At 39.1% G+C, this 13,700-nt stretch overlaps 1 protein-coding gene across 15 annotated transcripts in view; it reads right to left on the reverse strand.

The window, feature by feature from the left end:
• LRRC8D (leucine rich repeat containing 8 VRAC subunit D) overlaps positions 1 to 13,700 on the reverse strand; it is a 109,147-nt gene that overhangs the window by 51,089 nt on the left and 44,358 nt on the right. The window lies entirely within an intron of this gene.

Raw genomic sequence — 13,700 nt, forward strand, 5'->3', positions numbered from 1 at the left:
TACAGTTTTAGAAACAGGAAGGAAAGACATCAAGATGGTAATAGTGATTGTGTTAAGGTATTTTTTTCATTTCTCTATTTTCTAAAATTTATCATATTGCTTTTACGATTTAAGTGTGTAAAAAATTTTTTTAATTAGGAAAATATAGGCAATTTTGACACAAACATATTAACATAAAAAGGCTCGATTACACCTGCTATTTTGTGACCTACTGGGTCTTGAGGCTTGAGTGCACATGCTGTTCCAAATCCTCAGTCATTCCTAACTTCCTCTTTAAATGTTTCAATCTTCTCTACTTCACAGCTGGTTTAATTTCCAAGTAGTTTAGATTTCTATAAAAGTTACAACTTAAAAATATATACAGAACATAACATTAATAAAATATATATATATACAGAAGGTAACAGACACCTTGAAATGTAACCGCTTTCAACAGACCGAATTACACACAAACACCTATTGATATCACTTTTTTGTATGAAGAATCCCAAAAGATAGCCATTTCCTTTACTGCCCAGCATGTTTTTAATTATAAAGGAATGATATACTTATTTTGTAAATTTTTAGTGAGTGGTTCATTGTCTCACTAAAAATTCCACTGTATCTAGAATTTCATATAAGAAGTTGGAATCATTTTGTTAAACTAACATAAATTCAACCATTTATTTGACAAACATTTACATTACAGAAACATATAAATACGTACTTCTAGTCCTCAGGGAGCCTATGGTCTGGAAGTAGTGATAAGATATGTACACTTTTAAATATTATGAGGTGAGTCACATGGAGATGGGACTCCATCTTACTTACCTGTGTGTCTTCACCACCTGGCAGTGTGTGATGCCTATCAGGTGCTCAATAAATGTTGGCTGAATATATGATTGAATGAAAAATGTCACAAGAAGTATAAAGAGCAATAAAGGAGAAATTAGTATGGACTAGAGGATTAGGGATAGAAACGTAGCTGGAAAAGAGAAGAGGCCAAAGAGAGTCAGGTGAGAAGGAGTGATTAACTTTGGAACAGTTGGAGCCAGTAGGTAAGAACCTGCTTCTCATTCTGTCGGAGATAGGGTGCCACTGAAGATCTTTAAACATGACAATAACATGATATATGTTGTACTTGAAAAAATTAGTCTGACATTCTCCATTCAGGATAGCAAGCATGGAAATCAGTTTAGAGACTACTGCAATAGTGCATGCAAGAAGAAATAAGGTGCTAAACCCAGGAGGTTGAAGGAGGAGAGAAAGGAAATATATTTAGGATATCTGGCTGGCTGGGCAAGAGCTGCTGCTTTAAATCCTATTTTCTGATTTAGACGCAACTGATATTTATTAAGTTCTTCAAATATATATATACATATGATACAATATATCACACACACACATGCACATACATGAGACACCAAGCCTGGAACTGTCACATACTCATGGGGCAGTATTATCGCCCTTCATGTTATGGATGAAGAGACTAAGCGCAGGACACTCGGCATGTAAGTGGCAGGGGAAAAAAATCAAACCCAAGTTTCTTATCTACTAGCCGGTTATTCTTTCTGGTTTATGACCAATGTCTAGCCTAATGAGATTTCTCTGTATTACAGTCTAGAACTGGAATCTAAAGCTCATCACTCCAACGCCAATATACTTTGCATGAAACACTTGCCTCTGATGGTCCCAGCAGTGACTCTGGAAAGTCGATAATCTGATTCCCATATACTTTTCCCATCTCTTATCCAGTTCCCCGTCCCCATAAACCCTACATTCAGCTACACTAGACTACTCAACATTCCCTCCCTCACCTATCCTGACCGAATTCTCTCCTGACCCCCACCAGTTTTCTGATCTGCAGAATGATGATAACAGTACCAAACCTCAGAGAGACATGCAAAGCGCATAAAAAATGTCACACATATAGCAGATAACAAATAAATGTGAATAATTAAATCTGCCCCTTCCAATCTTATTTGTCTTTTAAAGTTCAGTCCATATCAACTGCCTGGATTGCTCCAGGAAGAATTAAATGACTCCCTCTTCACTTTTTTGCAATTTGATTTTAATATTTTTCAAAGTCTCATTTATGTTCTGGCTAAAGGGCACACGTCTGTTTTTCCAATTAGAATACAAAGGCAGTATCTCTCTTATATTTTTACCCTCCATGAAGCTAGCATAGTGTGATGGGTATAGCAGGTCCCAAACAAATAACTGCTGAATTCATTCATGTATACTTAATTAGCAAATTGCTAATTAATTTTAAAATGAATTTGCAGGGAAGATGCTTATACAACGTACATCATTAGAACAAATGTATCTAGTAGACTGCCACATTTAATAAGTTAGTCTCATTTACCTAGGTTTAGGAAAAAAGAAATAGTTCCTTGTACACAAAACTATAAGTAAGGTAATAGGACAAATTTAATAAGAAAACATTTATTTTTGTTATAATATCTTCAGACTATACAATATCACGGCATGTAGTACCATCTCATCTAGGTTCCTACCTATTTCTACATCTCTAACAGAATCATCTGACTGAGCACGTCCAAGGTCTGTTAATAGCAGACTGCGGGCCAGCTCAGGTGCTTAACAAATGCTTCCTTATATTGAGCTTCAGTCAGTCTTCTCCTAACTTCTACTTATTAATTCTAGCTCTGCAATTTCTATTAATAAGGTTTCTACCTCAAGGAAATTTATAATTGGAACCACAGCCTTCTAAAGCGCAAGGTGTATTCCCTCTCTACAGTTCAAACAAAAGGCGAGGGAAAAGTATGGAATTCAGAGCAGGAAAAAAGTTCTTATTGTTTACTCTTTCAGGTGAAGTGATGCAAATGGATGCCAACGGGCTGCAGATACATGTGCTAGAAGAGCAGTAGATAAAGTCTAGGAGGCAAATGCAGCGGGGAGATACAGAGCAGGGAGGTGCAGAGAAGTGCCCGTGAACACAGAGCCTGCAGTCAAACAGCTGTGCTTACTGGTCAACCCAACCCCTCACGGGCCACATCACATCAGAGACTTGGATACTTCATAGCCTCCCTCCCTACGATGACTAAAGTTTCAGGCTGTAGATGGTTTCAAGCTAGAGGATATTAATAGTTGACTATTTTCTCATTCTTTCTGCTCTATGTAAAATGAGCCCAGGAAAACTCTCAGCAGGTTCAATACATCACAGATACATTCAAACACAATCCAGAATTTGAAAATAGAAAACAAACAGGATACTCTGGCCTAAAGGATGGGGTCACTACTTGCATAATGCAGCAGCCCCTGTCATCTGGGCAAGGCTTTCTTCTTCTACTATTTGCTTATCAAGGAGTGTTGCGACACAGTCTTACAGATCAAAAAGGCAGCCTTGGAGAACAACTGTTGAGCATATCTGCTGAACACTCTGTTGTTCCAGCCTTGGAGAACAGATCTAAGGACTGAAAAGTACTATTACATCATTACTGTCTCAGAAAACCTAAAAGTAGATTTTCAAGAGGCCCCATTCATTGGCTTCCGAGAAGTCTTTAAAGTGATATTGTGTAGCCATGGCAATTATATAGCACTGGATTATTAGCAGACAATATTGAAGATGAGAAAGTTAAACAATTACTCAATTTAAAAAACCCATAGTGATATCATTCTGAATATTTTTTTTGCCATTTTGGTTTTGTATTGCTGTTATCATTTACACAAACAATTGCAACTCCCACCTCCCAGGATGTTCCTGCTGGCCCCACTCATGCTTCTATAAAAGGGAAGACATCAAGCTTACTCATGTTAGGAGATTCTGACACGGCTCAAGATCAAATAGAAACATACTTCCTTTCAAATATTACCAGGATTTCTTCAGCTTAGGAACAAGCACTAACACTAAGAAATGTTCTGCTTCTAATTAAATATGCCTAGTTTATTTGTAAAGAGTTTTTGCAAAATAATCCAGCCATCGATCAGTGTTTACAGTGACCATCAGTAAAACTCAGATGATACCACACCACATAGGTCATGTGCTGGATCCAACCAGGTTAAGCATAATGAACCTACATGGAAGGATGTGAAGCATAGCCAGTCTCCAAATTACGAAGAGACTACATTAGCCAGGTTAATGTACAAATTATCCACACAATCTGATACAGGAGCCATTAGCCAAATGTGGCTATTTAAATTAACTTTAAATTAAAACTAGATAAAATGAAATTTTCACTTACTCAGTCACATTACCCACTCTTCAAGTGCTCAATACCCAAACTTCAAGCATCAGTGGCTAGCATATTGGGGAGAGCAGATCAAAATATTTCCATCTTTACAGAAAGTTCTATTGGATAGGTCAGCTGTCTGACAAACATTTTTCTGTAAAGTGCCAAATAGTAAATACTTTAGGCTTTGCAGGCTGTACGGTCTTTGTAGCAATTACTCAACTCTGCCATTGTAGTGCAAGCAGCCATAGACAAGACATAAACAAAAGGAGGCACAGGAGGTCACAGTTTACTAACCCTTATTCCAGATGACTCTGGAGATTTCATTTAGATTCCCCCTTTATTTTTGATCTCCCACTATCCTGCAACTTCTCTTCCATAATCAGCCGAGAAAAGAACAGTAGGATTATAAAATCTCCCTGCGCTCTCTGTGGAAAGAAACTTGTATCACATAATTTTCTCTTCTAATTTCATCTTTCCCCTCTCAAGGTAAGTGCACATCTTGTAAATCAGTAGCTTTTAAGAAACTTAAAATACAGATTTGGGGGCCCTACCTGTAAAAACTGATTTAGTGGGTCTGAGGTGGAGTCCTAGAATCTGCATGTTAAATGAACTCCATGGTGTGGTCTGGGGACCACAGTATGAAAAACACTACTAGCCTTTTAAACACTAGGTGAGAGAAGGGATGGTGGGTTAGGTGGTAAATTCCCCTCTAGAATCTGTAATCCTCAAACCACAGAGAGAAGCTATCACTTAAACCCAGCAGCCCCAAGAAAGTCCAAGTGTCAACTGAGCAGATGAGAGTGCGAATGAAGCCTCAATGGGTTTCCTGTTTCCAGCCGGAAAGAGCTCTGGGTAGGAGGAAGCCTGGGAAGAGCAGGGTCAGCCTGGCCTGGAAGGCAAGGGACAAAGATGCTTTTCAGGGGCCAGCTCCGTGGCCCAGTGGTTAAGTTCGTGCGCTCTGCTTCAGTGGCCCTGGGTTTCGCCAGTTCAGATCCTGGGTGCAGACATGACACCACTCATCAAGTCATGCCGAGGCGGCGTCCCACATGCCACAACTAGAGGCACTCACAACTGGAATATACAACTATGTACCGGGGGAAAAAAAGGAAAAACAAAATCTTAAAAAAAAAAAAAAAAGATGCTTTTCCAAAGGACCTCAGGAGCTGACATGCTCTACACCACCATGCTCCCAGGGTGTGGAGTCCCACCCTGCCTGCTGTTCCTGGAGCCCAGGGGCAGCACAAACAATCTTCAAGAGTCTATCTTTCTTCACATTATTTTTTCTTCCTTTATAAGTAGATTCACTCATTAGGTCACTGAGACCTTGCACAAGTTTCTCAACATCTTAGTGCCTCAGTTTCTTCCTAAAATGAAACAAAATATACAAAGAATTCTTGTGAAAATCAAGTGACTATTTGCAAAGCACTCAGAATACTGCTTGGCACAGAGTAAGTGCTTGTTAAATAAATTAAAAACGCCATTTAACATTTAATAATCTCCTCCTATGTGTCAGGTACAGTGTTAGACGTAAAGATACAGAAACCAAGAGAACCTCAAAGGCGATGGAAGTTGAAACATTGTTGTATGTCCTATATTCATAAAAAACTATGTACTATATACATAAAATACAGTGCTGTGGGAACACAAAAGATACAGTTCTAGAGAGCTGCTGTACCACAATATGCACAGTTAATGCTACTGCAGTGTGCACTTAAAAATGGTTAAGACGGTAAATTTTATGTGATGTGTTTTTTAGCACAGTAAAAAAAAAAATCACAAATGAAAATAAAGGGAGGGTGTGAGGAGACGGGAAGGAAAGTTGACCAGGGTAATCTGGGATTGGACAGAAGCAAGAGGGATGCACAAGGGATGTCATGGAAGACTCAGCTTCTAAGTAGAAGACTGGATTTCTAGACACTCTAGGCATGGAGCTTGGAGAAGAAACATGGGAAGGATAGGAGTTAGGCTAGCAGTCTGAGATGTGTTTATTTTGTTCATTATTAAATCTCTAGCAGTTGAAAAAAAAACCCAACATCTTAACACTAATTCCTTAATATCATTTACTGGGACTTAATATTATCGATCAAAATCAAGGTAACTTTTTTTTTTTTTAAGGAAATTGACTATTTGGCTCTCACATTACAAATAAGTTACTTTGCTTCCACGAGAAAACAGTTTCACAAAGACTCTTTAGTAATCACTTTCATTGTGAATTTATGTGGTTGGTGCGTTTTGTGATATGTGGTAGTATCTTCCTAGAGTAAGAATTTGTCAAGCTGTCAAAAAATAAAAATCTTCTAATTATCCTAAAAAACAAACAACCACCATCAAAGAAACCTAAATGGAGAGTGCGCACTGTGGCCCACAAGGCCCTCAGCTCCCCGTACCCTCCTCTGAACTGTCTCCTCTGCTCTGCCCCCAACGCTCACTCCGCTCTGCCAGGGTGCCCTTCCTCAACCTCACTGCTGCCATAAGGCACATGCACTCATGTTTCCTCTGCCCAGAATGTTTTTTTCCTGACATCCCATCTGACTTGTACCTTCACTTCCTTCAGGTCTCTGCTCAAGTGTCATCTCATCAGAGAGGCCTTCCCTTCTCTGACCACAAACACCCGCTTCTCCGCTGCTCTGTCTCCTTATCCCTGATTTTTCTTACTAGCACTTATCACAGCAGAGCTAACAGATATCCATAGGATGTATGCTTATCAGCCCCACCCACTACATGGTCTCCTGGAGGATAAGCACTTTGTTACGCTAAGTGCTCTATCTCCAGCCCCTAAAATAGTACCTGGTACATAAAAAACGATCAAAAACTATTTATGATATGAACTAACACGTGGAGGAAGAACATTTAATGAACCTTTATCATATTATGGTATTTTGTAAAGGCCAAGTAGTCAAATACTTCGGAGCCTCTCACTTTTAATCACATGCATATTTTAAAACATGTAATCTAGTAAACTCTTCCCTTATTAAAAAAAAAAACAGCAATAACTATCAAAAGGAGATTTGTATTTTGAGTCAAGATCAAAGATTCTACTTGGCTACTTAACATATAAAATAACATTGTTTATAGCTTCACGTAGGTATTGTATTTATCCTCATAATGTTCTTGAGGGGTAAGGACGGATAGATCTTTTCCCCACTTAATAATGGGAAAATGGTCAAGGGAAGTTGCCTTGTCCATACACACCCAGATCAGGAACAAGGCTGGAAATAGGGACACCCTTCCCATCTCACAAGTTCTGCTGAATCATTAGGGCCAAATGATTCAAATTCCACTTATGAGATACTCCTATTATAGAAACTACTGAAATAGTCATGGCAAAGTCTTAATAGAACTAAGAATTAAATGGATATTGGATGTACATTTGGAATGGAAATGGGTATACTTTTAACTTTTGCATTCTTTAAATGCCACCTTTTGGCTACAAGTCAAATTAAACATCTACAATTCATAGGATTGCATACCTCATTACTACTAGATGATGTTGGTATCCTATGTCAATACATCCTGAGTGGAGAGGGAGGCAAGATCCACAGACAAATGGCAACAAGTGGACATGTGGCCCCGATCTTTACTGAGCACGGATTTTTCTTTTTTAGGTGATAAAGTCATTGCAGATAATAACAATTTTCATTACTCTTGATATAATGAGACACATCCAAATGTAACTCCTCTCTCAATAAATAAAAAAATAACTTCATACTACTGAAGGAACAATGAAGGAAAACAGTCATTCATCAGGGGTCATATAGTCCAACTCCATCTTGTTACAGATGAGAAAACTGAGACCCAAATAAGTTAAAAGATTTGTCCAAAGCCACACAGCTAGTTTTTGGAGGAGCCAGAGCTCAAACTCTAATCTCCTGCCTTTCAACCCAGAGCTCTTCACATACAAGCTTGATAATCCATCTAAACTGGGAACTTTCCCTCCTAGTTTTTTCCTTTAATGATCTTTTCAGTTTCGTGTAGGGGAAAATTAGTCATTAAACAAAGTACCCAGAGACCTTTTGATTGTTAAGTGCCCCATAAATATTTGAGTGAACTGAACCGAATATGGATATGACTTATCCCCATAAGAAGCTGAATGCTTAATACTTAAGACTATCCCATTTGTGATTTTTGGTTTCCATAGTGATAAATAACATTTACGGCTGCATGTGGTCTGGCTGACATCTATGAACAAGCATTTCCTGATGAATGGCAACTCCCACAAGATATACTTTCCTAAATATTTTAGACAGCTGATGAGGAAAAAAACATTCCCCATAGAAAAGATTAATACCTGATTAGGTCATTGAGCAGTAAAAGGCACTCTAAGTGTTCTATGATATAGCTGATATTTTACCCTATAAACTTGTTTTAGAAACATAAGGATAAACATTTGGTCTTTATTAACAAACTCAGACAGAATTATAAAATTTAGGATTGTGAGAACTACATCAGAAATTTGATTCAATAGTTTAAATCAAGATAGTTTCAATCCTACATAATGACAAAGACATATCTCATATTTTAATTCTTCAATGGTTTTAGCTTTACAGAATGATCTTGTTTTATATGATAGTGACACCCCTCCTCTACTGTCTCCAGCATATTTGGAATATAACAATGATGTCAGCCCATTTTGGACATCGATGTGGAGCGATGTACAAAGGAGAAGCCATGGAAAGTACCATGAGCTTCAATAACCACCTAGCCCTTCACTGCTTCCAGCTGCCTTTTGTGGGGGGTAGTTCCGTGTTTCTGTATGAACTAAACTTATCAAAAATGCTCATGGTGGGGACGGCCCGGTGGCACAGCGGTTAAGTGCGCACGTTCCGCTTCTGGCGGCCCAGGTTTGCTGGTTCGGATCCCGGATGCGGACATGGCATCACTTGGCACGCCATGCTGTGGCAGGCGTCCCACATATAAAGTAGAGGAAGATGGGCATGGATGTTAGCTCAGGGCTAATCTTCCTCAAAAACAAAAGAATGCTCATGGTATTTGATCATTAAAAATACAAGAGAACCTAAGAAGAGTATATATGCAATTACACATTTAGAAATTTTTTTTTCTCTTAGCATCCTCTTCCCAGAAGGTTGTAACACAGAAGCTGATTTTGATCTCTTTCCTATTTTGCAACTTTGTGTTGACAGCTTTGAGGGGTTGCTGAGTTAGAGGGAAGGGGTCGAATATTTTTCAAAGAGGACAGGTTGAATTAGTATCTTCATGTTCCTTGGATCTGTATGATCTCTCCTCTGCATGATTACAGAAGTCTGTACACACTGTTTCTAAGAACATTTCAACAAAATTGCCTTTGGTGAGAACAAGACAACTGTTCACAGTCTGGACAGAATAAGTAAATCTTTTGCACTAGAAGCCTGGTGTAATATGGCTTGAAAATCCATCTTTATTCCTCTCAGGTCACAATCTATTCCCAACTAAAATTCCCAAGATTCTATCCCAATTTCAACTCTATACTAATCCTCTTTTAAATATGTGTAAATTAAGCAAAATATTGTTAATTAAGAGTTAAACATCTTAGAAATATTCATTCACGCAAGCTTTAAACAAAAATCATAAGCACTTCTTAGATACCAGGCACAAGCAGGAGGTAGAATGGTATTGGCCCTGAGGTTAGTCACCTAAGGGGAGGGGCAAAGTTGGGAAGCTAACAAAAAAGGAGTAGCATTCACTTCAGAAAAATGCAGCTGCATTAAGTAAGCAGATAGAACCCAGAGGAAAGTCAAGTAGCTAAATACAGATGCTGTTTAGTTTCTCCAAAGGAGAGCACAGAGGTAGCCCTGCAATGTCAACTGGACATATTTCTCAGACCATGCCTATCCTTATGGAAACTCTCTCAGAGATGGGGAAGGAAGAAACCAGGGATGGGGAAGGAAGAAACCACAGCTGGGGAAAGCAGAACAGACCATTAGTGTGTCTGGTGTGGAATATGGCTGGGCTTCTCTGTAATGAATAACAGTCCTGGTCACTACAGCAGATGGACTCCCATAGAGAGTAAAGAGAGCATCCACAGCTAACTGCCTGCCTCTACTCCCCACCTCACTGGGCAGTTTCAGACCTCATGTCTTGGCAATGAGTAGTTTGGTGTGGATTTCTGAAGGCAGCTAGTAGAACACTGTATGTTCCACTTCCAGATAATAAAGCTGTCCATCATGCAGCCAGGGCAACTCAATTCAGTGAGCACTTACCATGAACACCATGTAGTTAGCATCACACTACTTGCTCTCAGCAGATAATTTACATTTAAACTATATAAACTGTCCCAAAGAACTTTCATTTAATGGAGATGGAATGTATTCTCAGTGAAGTGATTATGTATAGACCCAAGCTATATCCCAATTTATAAAATATAAATGTGAAATTCTACAAGAGATTGCCAGGTACTGAGGAAGAGATCATTCGAGAAACTGAGCTATACTACATACTAGGCCAACAGAGATAAAATGGCCCTGATGCCAAATGTAGGTAAAAGCTATAGGTGCCCAAAAGGAAAACTGGAGGAATAGGAGGTAGCACTTGAAAGGAAACAAGTAAAAATACAGACAATAAAAGCACAAAAAAACACCTCAAAGTATTTTCAATAAAGTTTACTACAGAAAAGAGCCACTGAAGGTATTGAAATAAATCTGTCCACCACTGGTACCACCTCATAGGTAAACAGACACTACATTTTCCAACTGCAAATCACCAGCAAGTTTGATAATGAAGCTGACTGACATAGCTCATTAACTCTTGAGGTGACAGTTCAGGTTATCTTGTTAGTATTCCTCCAAGTATCCGAAAGAAACAAGAGAGTAAATGAACAAATGGAACTCTATTGCAGTCAGAGACTTCAGAGTAATTATGCCCTATGTAAATTAATATAAATGCAGACAGTCTAAGAACTCTAAGCTTTGAATTCTGTTCAAATATATTTTAAGTCTAAGAGTAAATATATCTTTTAGGAGTGGTAAGAGGAGAGCTCTTGAATATTTGAACCCCGAAAGACCGTTATACACAGGCACTTCGAAGAAATGTGCCTGTGTGTTTTTAATTAATCATTAATGAGGCTCCAAATACCAACTCAACCTCAGGTAATCATCTATTCACTGTCTTTAACAAAGTACAAAATAGAAACCTTGTTACATTGTATCATCCATGAGACTGTGACATTTAACCCCAGATACACATAAAATAATCTGACTCTGTAAACATAAGACAGCTGCAAGAAAAGACCAAAGATACTCATCATAATAAATGCTTGGGGTCTGTACCTTCCAGCAGAGGCCAATGAACTTTTCCTCACTGGGATTTTATCTGTAAACAACTTACATAACTTTGCAACCTTGAGGCAGAACGAAACAACACAGGAAGTAACTTCATCATCTACTACTTCAATGCTATATTATTACTAAGTATCTCATCTCAGAAAGACATTTTGAAGTAGACTTATTCAGTTCTATGCCTAAGGTGAAGGTATGGAGTGTCCTACAGAAACTATCTAAATTTATTTCTTCTCAGAAGAATAAAATACTGAGAATACTATTAGTTTATTAAGAAAATTAAACTGAACAAATGTTCATACAGCTGAATCGACAGAGGTACCCAGTTCCGGGCTGTCTCTGCTCCCCCACAGTATTCTGTTTCTCTTGAACTAAAGCTCAGTTTTGAGGAATCTTACGGCCAAGGATAGGAAGGATGTTGGGACCTACAAGTGGGAAAGCACCTGCTTTATCAGACTGAATTCCTTTGTAGAGGGGTGAAGCGTAAAACACCTCTCATCTCCTCAGTGACAAAATGCCGTTTCTTGACTTTCCCTTCCAAAGGCTCCTACTTAAAAGAAAATTTTGATGGGGCTGGCCGGTGGCAAATCGGTTAAGCTTGCATGTTTCACTTTGGTGGCCTGGGGTTTGCTGGTCCGGATCCCGGGTGTGGACATGGCACAGCTTGGCAAGCCATGCTGTGGTAGGCATCCCACATATAAAGTAGAGAAAGATGGGCATGGATGTCAGCTCAGGGGCAGTCTTCCTCAGCAAAAAGAGGAGGATTGGCAGCAGCTGTTAGCTCAGGGCTAATCTTCCTCAAAAAAAAAAAGAAAGAAAGAAAATTTTGCAAAAATGTAGGAAAACTGTAGTAAAAGTTTAACAAGTTTTAACTAAACACTTTTATTGCCTTATATAACTATCTGAGACCAGGAGAAACTTGAGCATTCACCAGTTCTCCAGAAAAACTAAAAGGCAGGCAAACAATTTAACTTCTTTTATCTTCTAGTGAATTGACTAAAGTACTCAAAATCATGAGAGCCACAAAGATTTTCAGATATCACAGCAGAGCCTTGAACACAAGCTTACCACTTCTATATTCCTCACCCCATCTCTCCCCCAATCCTACAATTCTGCATCAATATAGCATCTTTTCTGTGTCTCCCAAGCTGGAATTCTTGATGTCATCTTCAAGTCCTCTCTCTCAACTCTCACATCCAGAAGATTGCCAAGTCCTAATGGCATCACCCTAGAAATCTTTCACATTGGTCCTCTCCTCATTACCGAAAACTAGACTTTAACCCAAACTGAACTTCCCACCACCCACCTCCACCTACTCCAGCCTGTCCTCAACAATGCCACTGGTTACATTTCTTTAGAAAAGAAAAAGAAAATCTAATCATGATTCCCTCCAGGTTAAAATCCTCTGCTGGTCTGAGGATCAAGTCCAACCTTCCCAGGTGTGCGCAAAGGGGCCAGGACCACTTCAGGTGAAGGAAGTCGCACTCAACTGCAGCTGCAGCGAGCAGGCTGGCCAAGGGAGCTGACTAAATCTCCATCAAAATAATACTGCATCAACACGTATACAAAGCTCTCATTCTACACTTCCCATTTCCTGCTGCAGACTCAGAGGGCTAAGGAAGACTTTGTTGTACTGAGTATGGTGCTTGAGAGCACTGGCTGGAAGCCTGGAATCCTCCCAGCCTGCCTCTTTAGAGCTGGGATGGGCAAGTTACTTAACGGATGCTGAGCCTACATTTTCCTGTCTGTAACGTGGGAATAAGAGTAGCACCGATGTCACTGAAGTGCTGTGTCAATTAAGTGACACAATATACGCTGCTTACAGTACAATGCCTGGCATATACTCAGAGCTCAACAATTAGCTCTTCATTACTATAAGAGTTGATTTACCACAACTAGAAGGACCCACAACTAAAATATACAACTATATACTGGGGTATCTGGGGAGTAAAAAAGCAGGAAAAAAAAAAGAGTTGATTTGTCTTATTTAGGGGGGAATAAAGTGAGATATGCTTATATAAAGAAACCTCACTGGCATTAAGGAATTCACAAATCTCTCTCATGTGTGTATGGTGGTAGCTATGGGAGAGGTTAGGCAGATATTTTCAAAGAAATCTGTAGTCTGAGGGGGTCTGATACCTTTAAGAACTTAATTTAGGGATGCTGTATTTGCAACCTCTTTTTACATAATGGAAAGTTCCCTGCTAGGACCATTAGGTTCTAATTCTTATATTTTGGTTTGTCTGCTGCATTCGAG

Source organism: Equus caballus, chromosome 5 (genome assembly GCF_041296265.1).
Source record: "Equus caballus isolate H_3958 breed thoroughbred chromosome 5, TB-T2T, whole genome shotgun sequence".
Taxonomy (NCBI): domain Eukaryota; kingdom Metazoa; phylum Chordata; class Mammalia; order Perissodactyla; family Equidae; genus Equus; species Equus caballus.